Raw genomic sequence first — 16,376 nt, forward strand, 5'->3', positions numbered from 1 at the left:
TTAAATGTATCTGCAAGTTTGCAGATACAATATCTAATCCTATTTCCCATAATACCGCGCATAAGTGACTCACAAAACGTAGTAGATACTATATAACACTCTAATGTACTGGCTTATTTTAGATACTTAGATGCTTTTTTTTGCTTACTATCTACCTTCGTATTCCGATACTTGTGCAATGTTGAGTATACTGCCCAAAAAAAATGAGACTTTCTGAAAAAAAAAAAAATAAAAAACAACAACAACTAGGAAAGTATTTAAAAACTTTGACAAAAGGTAAAAAAAGTTGTTGGGAGCCAACAACACGCGGTGTTCCCAAGCGGTCCCCCATCTAAGTACTAACCGCGCCCGCTATCCCGACGCTGCTTAATTTCGGTGATCGGACGAGAACCGATGTATTCAGCGTGGTATGGATTTCCTAGAATTCGTTATATGAGTAAACTACTCTTTCACGTAAGTGAGATTGGGACTATAGCCGGAGTAAAATTTCAGTTTTTATCCGGAGGCAAATTTGCACAGTCTCTTCATCACAGCCATCAGCTGTTCAACAGTTAAGCTCTTATTTCGCTATTTCGCATTTAAAATATATGTATTTCTTTAATTGATATTATCTTTTAAATGTATCTGCAAGTTTGCAGATACAATATCTAATCCTATTTCTCATAATACCGCGCATAGTGACTCACAAAACGTAGTAGATACTATTTAACACTCTAATGTACTGGCTTATTTTAGATACTTAGATACTTTTTTTTGCTTACTATCTACCTTCGTATTCCGATACTTGTGCAATGTTGTGTATACTGCCCAAAAAAAATATGAGACTTTCTGAAAAATAAAAATAAAAAAACAACAACAACTAGGAAAGTATTTAAAAACTTTGACAAAAAGGTAAAAAAGTTGTTGGGAGCCAACAACACGCGGTGTTCCCAAGCGGTCCCCCATCTAAGTACTAACCGCGCCCGCTATCCCGACGCTGCTTAATTTCGGTGATCGGACGAGAACCGATGTATTCAGCGTGGTATGGTCGTTGGCATATGGATTTCCTAGAATTCGTTATATGAGTAAACTACTCTTTCACGTAAGTGAGTTTGGGACTATAGCCGGAGTAAAATTTCAGTTTTTATCCGGAGGCAAATTTGCACAGTCTCTTCATCACAGCCATCAGCTGTTCAACAGTTAAGCTCTTATTTCGCTATTTCGCATTTAAAATATATGTATTTCTTTAATTGATATTATCTTTTAAATGTATCTGCAAGTTTGCAGATACAATATCTAATCCTATTTCCCATAATACCGCGCATAAGTGACTCACAAAACGTAGTAGATACTATATAACACTCTAATGTACTGGCTTATTTTAGATACTTAGATGCTTTTTTTTGCTTACTATCTACCTTCGTATTCCGATACTTGTGCAATGTTGAGTATACTGCCCAAAAAAAATGAGACTTTCTGAAAAAAAAAAAAATAAAAAACAACAACAACTAGGAAAGTATTTAAAAACTTTGACAAAAGGTAAAAAAAGTTGTTGGGAGCCAACAACACGCGGTGTTCCCAAGCGGTCCCCCATCTAAGTACTAACCGCGCCCGCTATCCCGACGCTGCTTAATTTCGGTGATCGGACGAGAACCGATGTATTCAGCGTGGTATGGTCGTTGGCATATGGATTTCCTAGAATTCGTTATATGAGTAAACTACTCTTTCACGTAAGTGAGATTGGGACTATAGCCGGAGTAAAATTTCAGTTTTTATCCGGAGGCAAATTTGCACAGTCTCTTCATCACAGCCATCAGCTGTTCAACAGTTAAGCTCTTATTTCGCTATTTCGCATTTAAAATATATGTATTTCTTTAATTGATATTATCTTTTAAATGTATCTGCAAGTTTGCAGATACAATATCTAATCCTATTTCCCATAATACCGCGCATAAGTGACTCACAAAACGTAGTAGATACTATTTAACACTCTAATGTACTGGCTTATTTTAGATACTTAGATGCTTTTTTTTGCTTACTATCTACCTTCGTATTCCGATACTTGTGCAATGTTGAGTATACTGCCCAAAAAAAATGAGACTTTCTGAAAAAAAAAAAAATAAAAAACAACAACAACTAGGAAAGTATTTAAAAACTTTGACAAAAGGTAAAAAAAGTTGTTGGGAGCCAACAACACGCGGTGTTCCCAAGCGGTCCCCCATCTAAGTACTAACCGCGCCCGCTATCCCGACGCTGCTTAATTTCGGTGATCGGACGAGAACCGATGTATTCAGCGTGGTATGGTCGTTGGCATATGGATTTCCTAGAATTCGTTATATGAGTAAACTACTCTTTCACGTAAGTGAGATTGGGACTATAGCCGGAGTAAAATTTCAGTTTTTATCCGGAGGCAAATTTGCACAGTCTCTTCATCACAGCCATCAGCTGTTCAACAGTTAAGCTCTTATTTCGCTATTTCGCATTTAAAATATATGTATTTCTTTAATTGATATTATCTTTTAAATGTATCTGCAAGTTTGCAGATACAATATCTAATCCTATTTCTCATAATACCGCGCATAGTGACTCACAAAACGTAGTAGATACTATTTAACACTCTAATGTACTGGCTTATTTTAGATACTTAGATACTTTTTTTTGCTTACTATCTACCTTCGTATTCCGATACTTGTGCAATGTTGTGTATACTGCCCAAAAAAAAAATATGAGACTTTCTGAAAAAAAAAAATAAAAAAACAACAACAACTAGGAAAGTATTTAAAAACTTTGACAAAAAGGTAAAAAAGTTGTTGGGAGCCAACAACACGCGGTGTTCCCAAGCGGTCCCCCATCTAAGTACTAACCGCGCCCGCTATCCCGACGCTGCTTAATTTCGGTGATCGGACGAGAACCGATGTATTCAGCGTGGTATGGTCGTTGGCATATGGATTTCCTAGAATTCGTTATATGAGTAAACTACTCTTTCACGTAAGTGAGTTTGGGACTATAGCCGGAGTAAAATTTCAGTTTTTATCCGGAGGCAAATTTGCACAGTCTCTTCATCACAGCCATCAGCTGTTCAACAGTTAAGCTCTTATTTCGCTATTTCGCATTTAAAATATATGTATTTCTTTAATTGATATTATCTTTTAAATGTATCTGCAAGTTTGCAGATACAATATCTAATCCTATTTCCCATAATACCGCGCATAAGTGACTCACAAAACGTAGTAGATACTATATAACACTCTAATGTACTGGCTTATTTTAGATACTTAGATGCTTTTTTTTGCTTACTATCTACCTTCGTATTCCGATACTTGTGCAATGTTGAGTATACTGCCCAAAAAAAATGAGACTTTCTGACAAAAAAAAAAAAAATAAAAAAACAACAACAACTAGGAAAGTATTTAAAAACTTTGACAAAAGGTAAAAAAAGTTGTTGGGAGCCAACAACACGCGGTGTTCCCAAGCGGTCCCCCTTCTAAGTACTAACCGCGCCCGCTATCCCGACGCTGCTTAATTTCGGTGATCGGACGAGAACCGATGTATTCAGCGTGGTATGGTCGTTGGCATATGGATTTCCTAGAATTCGTTATATGAGTAAACTACTCTTTCACGTAAGTGAGTTTGGGACTATAGCCGGAGTAAAATTTCAGTTTTTATCCGGAGGCAAATTTGCACAGTCTCTTCATCACAGCCATCAGCTGTTCAACAGTTAAGCTCTTATTTCGCTATTTCGCATTTAAAATATATGTATTTCTTTAATTGATATTATCTTTTAAATGTATCTGCAAGTTTGCAGATACAATATCTAATCCTATTTCTCATAATACCGCGCATAGTGACTCACAAAACGTAGTAGATACTATTTAACACTCTAATGTACTGGCTTATTTTAGATACTTAGATACTTTTTTTTGCTTACTATCTACCTTCGTATTCCGATACTTGTGCAATGTTGTGTATACTGCCCAAAAAAAAATATGAGACTTTCTGAAAAAAAAAAATAAAAAAACAACAACAACTAGGAAAGTATTTAAAAACTTTGACAAAAAGGTAAAAAAGTTGTTGGGAGCCAACAACACGCGGTGTTCCCAAGCGGTCCCCCATCTAAGTACTAACCGCGCCCGCTATCCCGACGCTGCTTAATTTCGGTGATCGGACGAGAACCGATGTATTCAGCGTGGTATGGTCGTTGGCATATGGATTTCCTAGAATTCGTTATATGAGTAAACTACTCTTTCACGTAAGTGAGTTTGGGACTATAGCCGGAGTAAAATTTCAGTTTTTATCCGGAGGCAAATTTGCACAGTCTCTTCATCACAGCCATCAGCTGTTCAACAGTTAAGCTCTTATTTCGCTATTTCGCATTTAAAATATATGTATTTCTTTAATTGATATTATCTTTTAAATGTATCTGCAAGTTTGCAGATACAATATCTAATCCTATTTCTCATAATACCGCGCATAGTGACTCACAAAACGTAGTAGATACTATTTAACACTCTAATGTACTGGCTTATTTTAGATACTTAGATACTTTTTTTGCTTACTATCTACCTTCATATTCCGATACTTGTGCAATGTTGTGTATACTGCCCAAAAAAAAAAGAGACTTTCTGAAAAAAAAAAAATAAAAAACAACAACAACTAGGAAAGTATTTAAAAACTTTGACAAAAAGGTAAAAAAGTTGTTGGGAGCCAACAACACGCGGTGTTCCCAAGCGGTCCCCCATCTAAGTACTAACCGCGCCCGCTATCCCGACGCTGCTTAATTTCGGTGATCGGACGAGAACCGATGTATTCAGCGTGGTATGGTCGTTGGCATATGGATTTCCTAGAATTCGTTATATGAGTAAACTACTCTTTCACGTAAGTGAGATTGGGACTATAGCCGGAGTAAAATTTCAGTTTTTATCCGGAGGCAAATTTGCACAGTCTCTTCATCACAGCCATCAGCTGTTCAACAGTTAAGCTCTTATTTCGCTATTTCGCATTTAAAATATATGTATTTCTTTAATTGATATTATCTTTTAAATGTATCTGCAAGTTTGCAGATACAATATCTAATCCTATTTCTCATAATACCGCGCATAGTGACTCACAAAACGTAGTAGATACTATTTAACACTCTAATGTACTGGCTTATTTTAGATACTTAGATGCTTTTTTTGGCTTACTATCTACCTTCGTATTCCGATACTTGTGCAATGAGACTTTCTGAAAAAAAAATAAATAAAAAACAACAACAACTAGGAAAGTATTTAAAAACTTTGACAAAAAGGTAAAAAAGTTGTTGGGAGCCAACAACACGCGGTGTTCCCAAGCGGTCCCCCATCTAAGTACTAACCGCGCCCGCTATCCCGACGCTGCTTAATTTCGGTGATCGGACGAGAACCGATGTATTCAGCGTGGTATGGTCGTTGGCATATGGATTTCCTAGAATTCGTTATATGAGTAAACTACTCTTTCACGTAAGTGAGTTTGGGACTATAGCCGGAGTAAAATTTCAGTTTTTATCCGGAGGCAAATTTGCACAGTCTCTTCATCACAGCCATCAGCTGTTCAACAGTTAAGCTCTTATTTCGCTATTTCGCATTTAAAATATATGTATTTCTTTAATTGATATTATCTTTTAAATGTATCTGCAAGTTTGCAGATACAATATCTAATCCTATTTCCCATAATACCGCGCATAAGTGACTCACAAAACGTAGTAGATACTATATAACACTCTAATGTACTGGCTTATTTTAGATACTTAGATGCTTTTTTTTGCTTACTATCTACCTTCGTATTCCGATACTTGTGCAATGTTGAGTATACTGCCCAAAAAAAATGAGACTTTCTGAAAAAAAAAAAATAAAAAACAACAACAACTAGGAAAGTATTTAAAAACTTTGACAAAAGGTAAAAAAAGTTGTTGGGAGCCAACAACACGCGGTGTTCCCAAGCGGTCCCCCATCTAAGTACTAACCGCGCCCGCTATCCCGACGCTGCTTAATTTCGGTGATCGGACGAGAACCGATGTATTCAGCGTGGTATGGTCGTTGGCATATGGATTTCCTAGAATTCGTTATATGAGTAAACTACTCTTTCACGTAAGTGAGATTGGGACTATAGCCGGAGTAAAATTTCAGTTTTTATCCGGAGGCAAATTTGCACAGTCTCTTCATCACAGCCATCAGCTGTTCAACAGTTAAGCTCTTATTTCGCTATTTCGCATTTAAAATATATGTATTTCTTTAATTGATATTATCTTTTAAATGTATCTGCAAGTTTGCAGATACAATATCTAATCCTATTTCTCATAATACCGCGCATAGTGACTCACAAAACGTAGTAGATACTATTTAACACTCTAATGTACTGGCTTATTTTAGATACTTAGATACTTTTTTTTGCTTACTATCTACCTTCGTATTCCGATACTTGTGCAATGTTGTGTATACTGCCCAAAAAAAAATATGAGACTTTCTGAAAAAAAAAAAATAAAAAAACAACAACAACTAGGAAAGTATTTAAAAACTTTGACAAAAAGGTAAAAAAGTTGTTGGGAGCCAACAACACGCGGTGTTCCCAAGCGGTCCCCCATCTAAGTACTAACCGCGCCCGCTATCCCGACGCTGCTTAATTTCGGTGATCGGACGAGAACCGATGTATTCAGCGTGGTATGGTCGTTGGCATATGGATTTCCTAGAATTCGTTATATGAGTAAACTACTCTTTCACGTAAGTGAGTTTGGGACTATAGCCGGAGTAAAATTTCAGTTTTTATCCGGAGGCAAATTTGCACAGTCTCTTCATCACAGCCATCAGCTGTTCAACAGTTAAGCTCTTATTTCGCTATTTCGCATTTAAAATATATGTATTTCTTTAATTGATATTATCTTTTAAATGTATCTGCAAGTTTGCAGATACAATATCTAATCCTATTTCCCATAATACCGCGCATAAGTGACTCACAAAACGTAGTAGATACTATATAACACTCTAATGTACTGGCTTATTTTAGATACTTAGATGCTTTTTTTTGCTTACTATCTACCTTCGTATTCCGGTACTTGTGCAATGTTGAGTATACTGCCCAAAAAAAATGAGACTTTCTGAAAAAAAAAAAAATAAAAAACAACAACAACTAGGAAAGTATTTAAAAACTTTGACAAAAGGTAAAAAAAGTTGTTGGGAGCCAACAACACGCGGTGTTCCCAAGCGGTCCCCCATCTAAGTACTAACCGCGCCCGCTATCCCGACGCTGCTTAATTTCGGTGATCGGACGAGAACCGATGTATTCAGCGTGGTATGGATTTCCTAGAATTCGTTATATGAGTAAACTACTCTTTCACGTAAGTGAGATTGGGACTATAGCCGGAGTAAAATTTCAGTTTTTATCCGGAGGCAAATTTGCACAGTCTCTTCATCACAGCCATCAGCTGTTCAACAGTTAAGCTCTTATTTCGCTATTTCGCATTTAAAATATATGTATTTCTTTAATTGATATTATCTTTTAAATGTATCTGCAAGTTTGCAGATACAATATCTAATCCTATTTCTCATAATACCGCGCATAGTGACTCACAAAACGTAGTAGATACTATTTAACACTCTAATGTACTGGCTTATTTTAGATACTTAGATACTTTTTTTTGCTTACTATCTACCTTCGTATTCCGATACTTGTGCAATGTTGTGTATACTGCCCAAAAAAAATATGAGACTTTCTGAAAAATAAAAATAAAAAAACAACAACAACTAGGAAAGTATTTAAAAACTTTGACAAAAAGGTAAAAAAGTTGTTGGGAGCCAACAACACGCGGTGTTCCCAAGCGGTCCCCCATCTAAGTACTAACCGCGCCCGCTATCCCGACGCTGCTTAATTTCGGTGATCGGACGAGAACCGATGTATTCAGCGTGGTATGGTCGTTGGCATATGGATTTCCTAGAATTCGTTATATGAGTAAACTACTCTTTCACGTAAGTGAGTTTGGGACTATAGCCGGAGTAAAATTTCAGTTTTTATCCGGAGGCAAATTTGCACAGTCTCTTCATCACAGCCATCAGCTGTTCAACAGTTAAGCTCTTATTTCGCTATTTCGCATTTAAAATATATGTATTTCTTTAATTGATATTATCTTTTAAATGTATCTGCAAGTTTGCAGATACAATATCTAATCCTATTTCCCATAATACCGCGCATAAGTGACTCACAAAACGTAGTAGATACTATATAACACTCTAATGTACTGGCTTATTTTAGATACTTAGATGCTTTTTTTTGCTTACTATCTACCTTCGTATTCCGATACTTGTGCAATGTTGAGTATACTGCCCAAAAAAAATGAGACTTTCTGAAAAAAAAAAAAATAAAAAACAACAACAACTAGGAAAGTATTTAAAAACTTTGACAAAAGGTAAAAAAAGTTGTTGGGAGCCAACAACACGCGGTGTTCCCAAGCGGTCCCCCATCTAAGTACTAACCGCGCCCGCTATCCCGACGCTGCTTAATTTCGGTGATCGGACGAGAACCGATGTATTCAGCGTGGTATGGTCGTTGGCATATGGATTTCCTAGAATTCGTTATATGAGTAAACTACTCTTTCACGTAAGTGAGATTGGGACTATAGCCGGAGTAAAATTTCAGTTTTTATCCGGAGGCAAATTTGCACAGTCTCTTCATCACAGCCATCAGCTGTTCAACAGTTAAGCTCTTATTTCGCTATTTCGCATTTAAAATATATGTATTTCTTTAATTGATATTATCTTTTAAATGTATCTGCAAGTTTGCAGATACAATATCTAATCCTATTTCCCATAATACCGCGCATAAGTGACTCACAAAACGTAGTAGATACTATTTAACACTCTAATGTACTGGCTTATTTTAGATACTTAGATGCTTTTTTTTGCTTACTATCTACCTTCGTATTCCGATACTTGTGCAATGTTGAGTATACTGCCCAAAAAAAATGAGACTTTCTGAAAAAAAAAAAAAATAAAAAACAACAACAACTAGGAAAGTATTTAAAAACTTTGACAAAAGGTAAAAAAAGTTGTTGGGAGCCAACAACACGCGGTGTTCCCAAGCGGTCCCCCATCTAAGTACTAACCGCGCCCGCTATCCCGACGCTGCTTAATTTCGGTGATCGGACGAGAACCGATGTATTCAGCGTGGTATGGTCGTTGGCATATGGATTTCCTAGAATTCGTTATATGAGTAAACTACTCTTTCACGTAAGTGAGATTGGGACTATAGCCGGAGTAAAATTTCAGTTTTTATCCGGAGGCAAATTTGCACAGTCTCTTCATCACAGCCATCAGCTGTTCAACAGTTAAGCTCTTATTTCGCTATTTCGCATTTAAAATATATGTATTTCTTTAATTGATATTATCTTTTAAATGTATCTGCAAGTTTGCAGATACAATATCTAATCCTATTTCTCATAATACCGCGCATAGTGACTCACAAAACGTAGTAGATACTATTTAACACTCTAATGTACTGGCTTATTTTAGATACTTAGATACTTTTTTTTGCTTACTATCTACCTTCGTATTCCGATACTTGTGCAATGTTGTGTATACTGCCCAAAAAAAAAATATGAGACTTTCTGAAAAAAAAAAAATAAAAAAACAACAACAACTAGGAAAGTATTTAAAAACTTTGACAAAAAGGTAAAAAAGTTGTTGGGAGCCAACAACACGCGGTGTTCCCAAGCGGTCCCCCATCTAAGTACTAACCGCGCCCGCTATCCCGACGCTGCTTAATTTCGGTGATCGGACGAGAACCGATGTATTCAGCGTGGTATGGTCGTTGGCATATGGATTTCCTAGAATTCGTTATATGAGTAAACTACTCTTTCACGTAAGTGAGTTTGGGACTATAGCCGGAGTAAAATTTCAGTTTTTATCCGGAGGCAAATTTGCACAGTCTCTTCATCACAGCCATCAGCTGTTCAACAGTTAAGCTCTTATTTCGCTATTTCGCATTTAAAATATATGTATTTCTTTAATTGATATTATCTTTTAAATGTATCTGCAAGTTTGCAGATACAATATCTAATCCTATTTCCCATAATACCGCGCATAAGTGACTCACAAAACGTAGTAGATACTATATAACACTCTAATGTACTGGCTTATTTTAGATACTTAGATGCTTTTTTTTGCTTACTATCTACCTTCGTATTCCGATACTTGTGCAATGTTGAGTATACTGCCCAAAAAAAATGAGACTTTCTGACAAAAAAAAAAAAATAAAAAAACAACAACAACTAGGAAAGTATTTAAAAACTTTGACAAAAGGTAAAAAAAGTTGTTGGGAGCCAACAACACGCGGTGTTCCCAAGCGGTCCCCCTTCTAAGTACTAACCGCGCCCGCTATCCCGACGCTGCTTAATTTCGGTGATCGGACGAGAACCGATGTATTCAGCGTGGTATGGTCGTTGGCATATGGATTTCCTAGAATTCGTTATATGAGTAAACTACTCTTTCACGTAAGTGAGTTTGGGACTATAGCCGGAGTAAAATTTCAGTTTTTATCCGGAGGCAAATTTGCACAGTCTCTTCATCACAGCCATCAGCTGTTCAACAGTTAAGCTCTTATTTCGCTATTTCGCATTTAAAATATATGTATTTCTTTAATTGATATTATCTTTTAAATGTATCTGCAAGTTTGCAGATACAATATCTAATCCTATTTCTCATAATACCGCGCATAGTGACTCACAAAACGTAGTAGATACTATTTAACACTCTAATGTACTGGCTTATTTTAGATACTTAGATACTTTTTTTTGCTTACTATCTACCTTCGTATTCCGATACTTGTGCAATGTTGTGTATACTGCCCAAAAAAAAATATGAGACTTTCTGAAAAAAAAAAATAAAAAAACAACAACAACTAGGAAAGTATTTAAAAACTTTGACAAAAAGGTAAAAAAGTTGTTGGGAGCCAACAACACGCGGTGTTCCCAAGCGGTCCCCCATCTAAGTACTAACCGCGCCCGCTATCCCGACGCTGCTTAATTTCGGTGATCGGACGAGAACCGATGTATTCAGCGTGGTATGGTCGTTGGCATATGGATTTCCTAGAATTCGTTATATGAGTAAACTACTCTTTCACGTAAGTGAGTTTGGGACTATAGCCGGAGTAAAATTTCAGTTTTTATCCGGAGGCAAATTTGCACAGTCTCTTCATCACAGCCATCAGCTGTTCAACAGTTAAGCTCTTATTTCGCTATTTCGCATTTAAAATATATGTATTTCTTTAATTGATATTATCTTTTAAATGTATCTGCAAGTTTGCAGATACAATATCTAATCCTATTTCTCATAATACCGCGCATAGTGACTCACAAAACGTAGTAGATACTATTTAACACTCTAATGTACTGGCTTATTTTAGATACTTAGATACTTTTTTTGCTTACTATCTACCTTCATATTCCGATACTTGTGCAATGTTGTGTATACTGCCCAAAAAAAAAAGAGACTTTCTGAAAAAAAAAAAATAAAAAACAACAACAACTAGGAAAGTATTTAAAAACTTTGACAAAAAGGTAAAAAAGTTGTTGGGAGCCAACAACACGCGGTGTTCCCAAGCGGTCCCCCATCTAAGTACTAACCGCGCCCGCTATCCCGACGCTGCTTAATTTCGGTGATCGGACGAGAACCGATGTATTCAGCGTGGTATGGTCGTTGGCATATGGATTTCCTAGAATTCGTTATATGAGTAAACTACTCTTTCACGTAAGTGAGATTGGGACTATAGCCGGAGTAAAATTTCAGTTTTTATCCGGAGGCAAATTTGCACAGTCTCTTCATCACAGCCATCAGCTGTTCAACAGTTAAGCTCTTATTTCGCTATTTCGCATTTAAAATATATGTATTTCTTTAATTGATATTATCTTTTAAATGTATCTGCAAGTTTGCAGATACAATATCTAATCCTATTTCTCATAATACCGCGCATAGTGACTCACAAAACGTAGTAGATACTATTTAACACTCTAATGTACTGGCTTATTTTAGATACTTAGATGCTTTTTTTGGCTTACTATCTACCTTCGTATTCCGATACTTGTGCAATGAGACTTTCTGAAAAAAAAATAAATAAAAAACAACAACAACTAGGAAAGTATTTAAAAACTTTGACAAAAAGGTAAAAAAGTTGTTGGGAGCCAACAACACGCGGTGTTCCCAAGCGGTCCCCCATCTAAGTACTAACCGCGCCCGCTATCCCGACGCTGCTTAATTTCGGTGATCGGACGAGAACCGATGTATTCAGCGTGGTATGGTCGTTGGCATATGGATTTCCTAGAATTCGTTATATGAGTAAACTACTCTTTCACGTAAGTGAGTTTGGGACTATAGCCGGAGTAAAATTTCAGTTTTTATCCGGAGGCAAATTTGCACAGTCTCTTCATCACAGCCATCAGCTGTTCAACAGTTAAGCTCTTATTTCGCTATTTCGCATTTAAAATATATGTATTTCTTTAATTGATATTATCTTTTAAATGTATCTGCAAGTTTGCAGATACAATATCTAATCCTATTTCCCATAATACCGCGCATAAGTGACTCACAAAACGTAGTAGATACTATATAACACTCTAATGTACTGGCTTATTTTAGATACTTAGATGCTTTTTTTTGCTTACTATCTACCTTCGTATTCCGATACTTGTGCAATGTTGAGTATACTGCCCAAAAAAAATGAGACTTTCTGAAAAAAAAAAAATAAAAAACAACAACAACTAGGAAAGTATTTAAAAACTTTGACAAAAGGTAAAAAAAGTTGTTGGGAGCCAACAACACGCGGTGTTCCCAAGCGGTCCCCCATCTAAGTACTAACCGCGCCCGCTATCCCGACGCTGCTTAATTTCGGTGATCGGACGAGAACCGATGTATTCAGCGTGGTATGGTCGTTGGCATATGGATTTCCTAGAATTCGTTATATGAGTAAACTACTCTTTCACGTAAGTGAGATTGGGACTATAGCCGGAGTAAAATTTCAGTTTTTATCCGGAGGCAAATTTGCACAGTCTCTTCATCACAGCCATCAGCTGTTCAACAGTTAAGCTCTTATTTCGCTATTTCGCATTTAAAATATATGTATTTCTTTAATTGATATTATCTTTTAAATGTATCTGCAAGTTTGCAGATACAATATCTAATCCTATTTCTCATAATACCGCGCATAGTGACTCACAAAACGTAGTAGATACTATTTAACACTCTAATGTACTGGCTTATTTTAGATACTTAGATACTTTTTTTTGCTTACTATCTACCTTCGTATTCCGATACTTGTGCAATGTTGTGTATACTGCCCAAAAAAAAATATGAGACTTTCTGAAAAAAAAAAATAAAAAAACAACAACAACTAGGAAAGTATTTAAAAACTTTGACAAAAAGGTAAAAAAGTTGTTGGGAGCCAACAACACGCGGTGTTCCCAAGCGGTCCCCCATCTAAGTACTAACCGCGCCCGCTATCCCGACGCTGCTTAATTTCGGTGATCGGACGAGAACCGATGTATTCAGCGTGGTATGGTCGTTGGCATATGGATTTCCTAGAATTCGTTATATGAGTAAACTACTCTTTCACGTAAGTGAGTTTGGGACTATAGCCGGAGTAAAATTTCAGTTTTTATCCGGAGGCAAATTTGCACAGTCTCTTCATCACAGCCATCAGCTGTTCAACAGTTAAGCTCTTATTTCGCTATTTCGCATTTAAAATATATGTATTTCTTTAATTGATATTATCTTTTAAATGTATCTGCAAGTTTGCAGATACAATATCTAATCCTATTTCTCATAATACCGCGCATAGTGACTCACAAAACGTAGTAGATACTATTTAACACTCTAATGTACTGGCTTATTTTAGATACTTAGATACTTTTTTTTGCTTACTATCTACCTTCGTATTCCGATACTTGTGCAATGTTGTGTATACTGCCCAAAAAAAAATATGAGACTTTCTGAAAAAAAAAAAATAAAAAAACAACAACAACTAGGAAAGTATTTAAAAACTTTGACAAAAAGGTAAAAAAGTTGTTGGGAGCCAACAACACGCGGTGTTCCCAAGCGGTCCCTCATCTAAGTACTAACCGCGCCCGCTATCCCGACGCTGCTTAATTTCGGTGATCGGACGAGAACCGATGTATTCAGCGTGGCATGGTCGTTGGCATATGGATTTCCTAGAATTCGTTATATGAGTAAACTACTCTTTCACGTAAGTGAGTTTGGGACTATAGCCGGAGTAAAATTTCAGTTTTTATCCGGAGGCAAATTTGCACAGTCTCTTCATCACAGCCATCAGCTGTTCAACAGTTAAGCTCTTATTTCGCTATTTCGCATTTAAAATATATGTATTTCTTTAATTGATATTATCTTTTAAATGTATCTGCAAGTTTGCAGATACAATATCTAATCCTATTTCTCATAATACCGCGCATAGTGACTCACAAAACGTAGTAGATACTATTTAACACTCTAATGTACTGGCTTATTTTAGATACTTAGATACTTTTTTTGCTTACTATCTACCTTCATATTCCGATACTTGTGCAATGTTGTGTATACTGCCCAAAAAAAAAAGAGACTTTCTGAAAAAAAAAAAATAAAAAACAACAACAACTAGGAAAGTATTTAAAAACTTTGACAAAAAGGTAAAAAAGTTGTTGGGAGCCAACAACACGCGGTGTTCCCAAGCGGTCCCCCATCTAAGTACTAACCGCGCCCGCTATCCCGACGCTGCTTAATTTCGGTGATCGGACGAGAACCGATGTATTCAGCGTGGTATGGTCGTTGGCATATGGATTTCCTAGAATTCGTTATATGAGTAAACTACTCTTTCACGTAAGTGAGATTGGGACTATAGCCGGAGTAAAATTTCAGTTTTTATCCGGAGGCAAATTTGCACAGTCTCTTCATCACAGCCATCAGCTGTTCAACAGTTAAGCTCTTATTTCGCTATTTCGCATTTAAAATATATGTATTTCTTTAATTGATATTATCTTTTAAATGTATCTGCAAGTTTGCAGATACAATATCTAATCCTATTTCTCATAATACCGCGCATAGTGACTCACAAAACGTAGTAGATACTATTTAACACTCTAATGTACTGGCTTATTTTAGATACTTAGATGCTTTTTTTGGCTTACTATCTACCTTCGTATTCCGATACTTGTGCAATGAGACTTTCTGAAAAAAAAATAAATAAAAAACAACAACAACTAGGAAAGTATTTAAAAACTTTGACAAAAAGGTAAAAAAGTTGTTGGGAGCCAACAACACGCGGTGTTCCCAAGCGGTCCCCCATCTAAGTACTAACCGCGCCCGCTATCCCGACGCTGCTTAATTTCGGTGATCGGACGAGAACCGATGTATTCAGCGTGGTATGGTCGTTGGCATATGGATTTCCTAGAATTCGTTATATGAGTAAACTACTCTTTCACGTAAGTGAGTTTGGGACTATAGCCGGAGTAAAATTTCAGTTTTTATCCGGAGGCAAATTTGCACAGTCTCTTCATCACAGCCATCAGCTGTTCAACAGTTAAGCTCTTATTTCGCTATTTCGCATTTAAAATATATGTATTTCTTTAATTGATATTATCTTTTAAATGTATCTGCAAGTTTGCAGATACAAGATCTAATCCTATTTCCCATAATACCGCGCATAAGTGACTCACAAAACGTAGTAGATACTATATAACACTCTAATGTACTGGCTTATTTTAGATACTTAGATGCTTTTTTTTGCTTACTATCTACCTTCGTATTCCGATACTTGTGCAATGTTGAGTATACTGCCCAAAAAAAATGAGACTTTCTGAAAAAAAAAAAAATAAAAAACAACAACAACTAGGAAAGTATTTAAAAACTTTGACAAAAGGTAAAAAAAGTTGTTGGGAGCCAACAACACGCGGTGTTCCCAAGCGGTCCCCCATCTAAGTACTAACCGCGCCCGCTATCCCGACGCTGCTTAATTTCGGTGATCGGACGAGAACCGATGTATTCAGCGTGGTATGGTCGTTGGCATATGGATTTCCTAGAATTCGTTATATGAGTAAACTACTCTTTCACGTAAGTGAGATTGGGACTATAGCCGGAGTAAAATTTCAGTTTTTATCCGGAGGCAAATTTGCACAGTCTCTTCATCACAGCCATCAGCTGTTCAACAGTTAAGCTCTTATTTCGCTATTTCGCATTTAAAATATATGTATTTCTTTAATTGATATTATCTTTTAAATGTATCTGCAAGTTTGCAGATACAATATCTAATCCTATTTCTCATAATACCGCGCATAGTGACTCACAAAACGTAGTAGATACTATTTAACACTCTAATGTACTGGCTTATTTTAGATACTTAGATACTTTTTTTTG

At 36.4% G+C, this 16,376-nt stretch overlaps 24 pseudogenes; all 24 read right to left on the reverse strand.

Annotated features, from left to right (window-relative positions):
- Positions 1–908: 908 nt before the first annotated feature.
- On the reverse strand, positions 909–1,035 carry LOC128921096 (5S ribosomal RNA; annotated as a pseudogene).
- A 501-nt stretch (positions 1,036–1,536) lies between these two features.
- Positions 1,537–1,663, reverse strand: LOC128921097 (5S ribosomal RNA; annotated as a pseudogene).
- A 501-nt stretch (positions 1,664–2,164) lies between these two features.
- Positions 2,165–2,291, reverse strand: LOC128921098 (5S ribosomal RNA; annotated as a pseudogene).
- A 503-nt stretch (positions 2,292–2,794) lies between these two features.
- On the reverse strand, positions 2,795–2,921 carry LOC128921099 (5S ribosomal RNA; annotated as a pseudogene).
- A 505-nt stretch (positions 2,922–3,426) lies between these two features.
- Positions 3,427–3,553, reverse strand: LOC128920729 (5S ribosomal RNA; annotated as a pseudogene).
- A 502-nt stretch (positions 3,554–4,055) lies between these two features.
- On the reverse strand, positions 4,056–4,182 carry LOC128921100 (5S ribosomal RNA; annotated as a pseudogene).
- A 499-nt stretch (positions 4,183–4,681) lies between these two features.
- LOC128921101 (5S ribosomal RNA) lies at positions 4,682–4,808 on the reverse strand (annotated as a pseudogene).
- A 475-nt stretch (positions 4,809–5,283) lies between these two features.
- Positions 5,284–5,410, reverse strand: LOC128921102 (5S ribosomal RNA; annotated as a pseudogene).
- Positions 5,411–5,910: 500 nt separating this feature from the next.
- On the reverse strand, positions 5,911–6,037 carry LOC128921103 (5S ribosomal RNA; annotated as a pseudogene).
- A 503-nt stretch (positions 6,038–6,540) lies between these two features.
- Positions 6,541–6,667, reverse strand: LOC128921105 (5S ribosomal RNA; annotated as a pseudogene).
- Positions 6,668–7,782: 1,115 nt separating this feature from the next.
- Positions 7,783–7,909, reverse strand: LOC128921106 (5S ribosomal RNA; annotated as a pseudogene).
- A 501-nt stretch (positions 7,910–8,410) lies between these two features.
- LOC128921107 (5S ribosomal RNA) lies at positions 8,411–8,537 on the reverse strand (annotated as a pseudogene).
- Positions 8,538–9,039: 502 nt separating this feature from the next.
- Positions 9,040–9,166, reverse strand: LOC128921108 (5S ribosomal RNA; annotated as a pseudogene).
- Positions 9,167–9,670: 504 nt separating this feature from the next.
- Positions 9,671–9,797, reverse strand: LOC128921109 (5S ribosomal RNA; annotated as a pseudogene).
- A 504-nt stretch (positions 9,798–10,301) lies between these two features.
- Positions 10,302–10,428, reverse strand: LOC128920730 (5S ribosomal RNA; annotated as a pseudogene).
- Positions 10,429–10,930: 502 nt separating this feature from the next.
- LOC128921110 (5S ribosomal RNA) lies at positions 10,931–11,057 on the reverse strand (annotated as a pseudogene).
- A 499-nt stretch (positions 11,058–11,556) lies between these two features.
- Positions 11,557–11,683, reverse strand: LOC128921111 (5S ribosomal RNA; annotated as a pseudogene).
- A 475-nt stretch (positions 11,684–12,158) lies between these two features.
- On the reverse strand, positions 12,159–12,285 carry LOC128921112 (5S ribosomal RNA; annotated as a pseudogene).
- A 500-nt stretch (positions 12,286–12,785) lies between these two features.
- On the reverse strand, positions 12,786–12,912 carry LOC128921113 (5S ribosomal RNA; annotated as a pseudogene).
- A 502-nt stretch (positions 12,913–13,414) lies between these two features.
- Positions 13,415–13,541, reverse strand: LOC128921114 (5S ribosomal RNA; annotated as a pseudogene).
- A 503-nt stretch (positions 13,542–14,044) lies between these two features.
- On the reverse strand, positions 14,045–14,171 carry LOC128920786 (5S ribosomal RNA; annotated as a pseudogene).
- Positions 14,172–14,670: 499 nt separating this feature from the next.
- Positions 14,671–14,797, reverse strand: LOC128921116 (5S ribosomal RNA; annotated as a pseudogene).
- Positions 14,798–15,272: 475 nt separating this feature from the next.
- On the reverse strand, positions 15,273–15,399 carry LOC128921117 (5S ribosomal RNA; annotated as a pseudogene).
- A 501-nt stretch (positions 15,400–15,900) lies between these two features.
- Positions 15,901–16,027, reverse strand: LOC128921118 (5S ribosomal RNA; annotated as a pseudogene).
- Between the last annotated feature and the right edge of the window lie 349 nt (positions 16,028–16,376).

This window comes from Zeugodacus cucurbitae, chromosome 3 (assembly GCF_028554725.1).
Source record: "Zeugodacus cucurbitae isolate PBARC_wt_2022May chromosome 3, idZeuCucr1.2, whole genome shotgun sequence".
NCBI lineage: Eukaryota > Metazoa > Arthropoda > Insecta > Diptera > Tephritidae > Zeugodacus > Zeugodacus cucurbitae.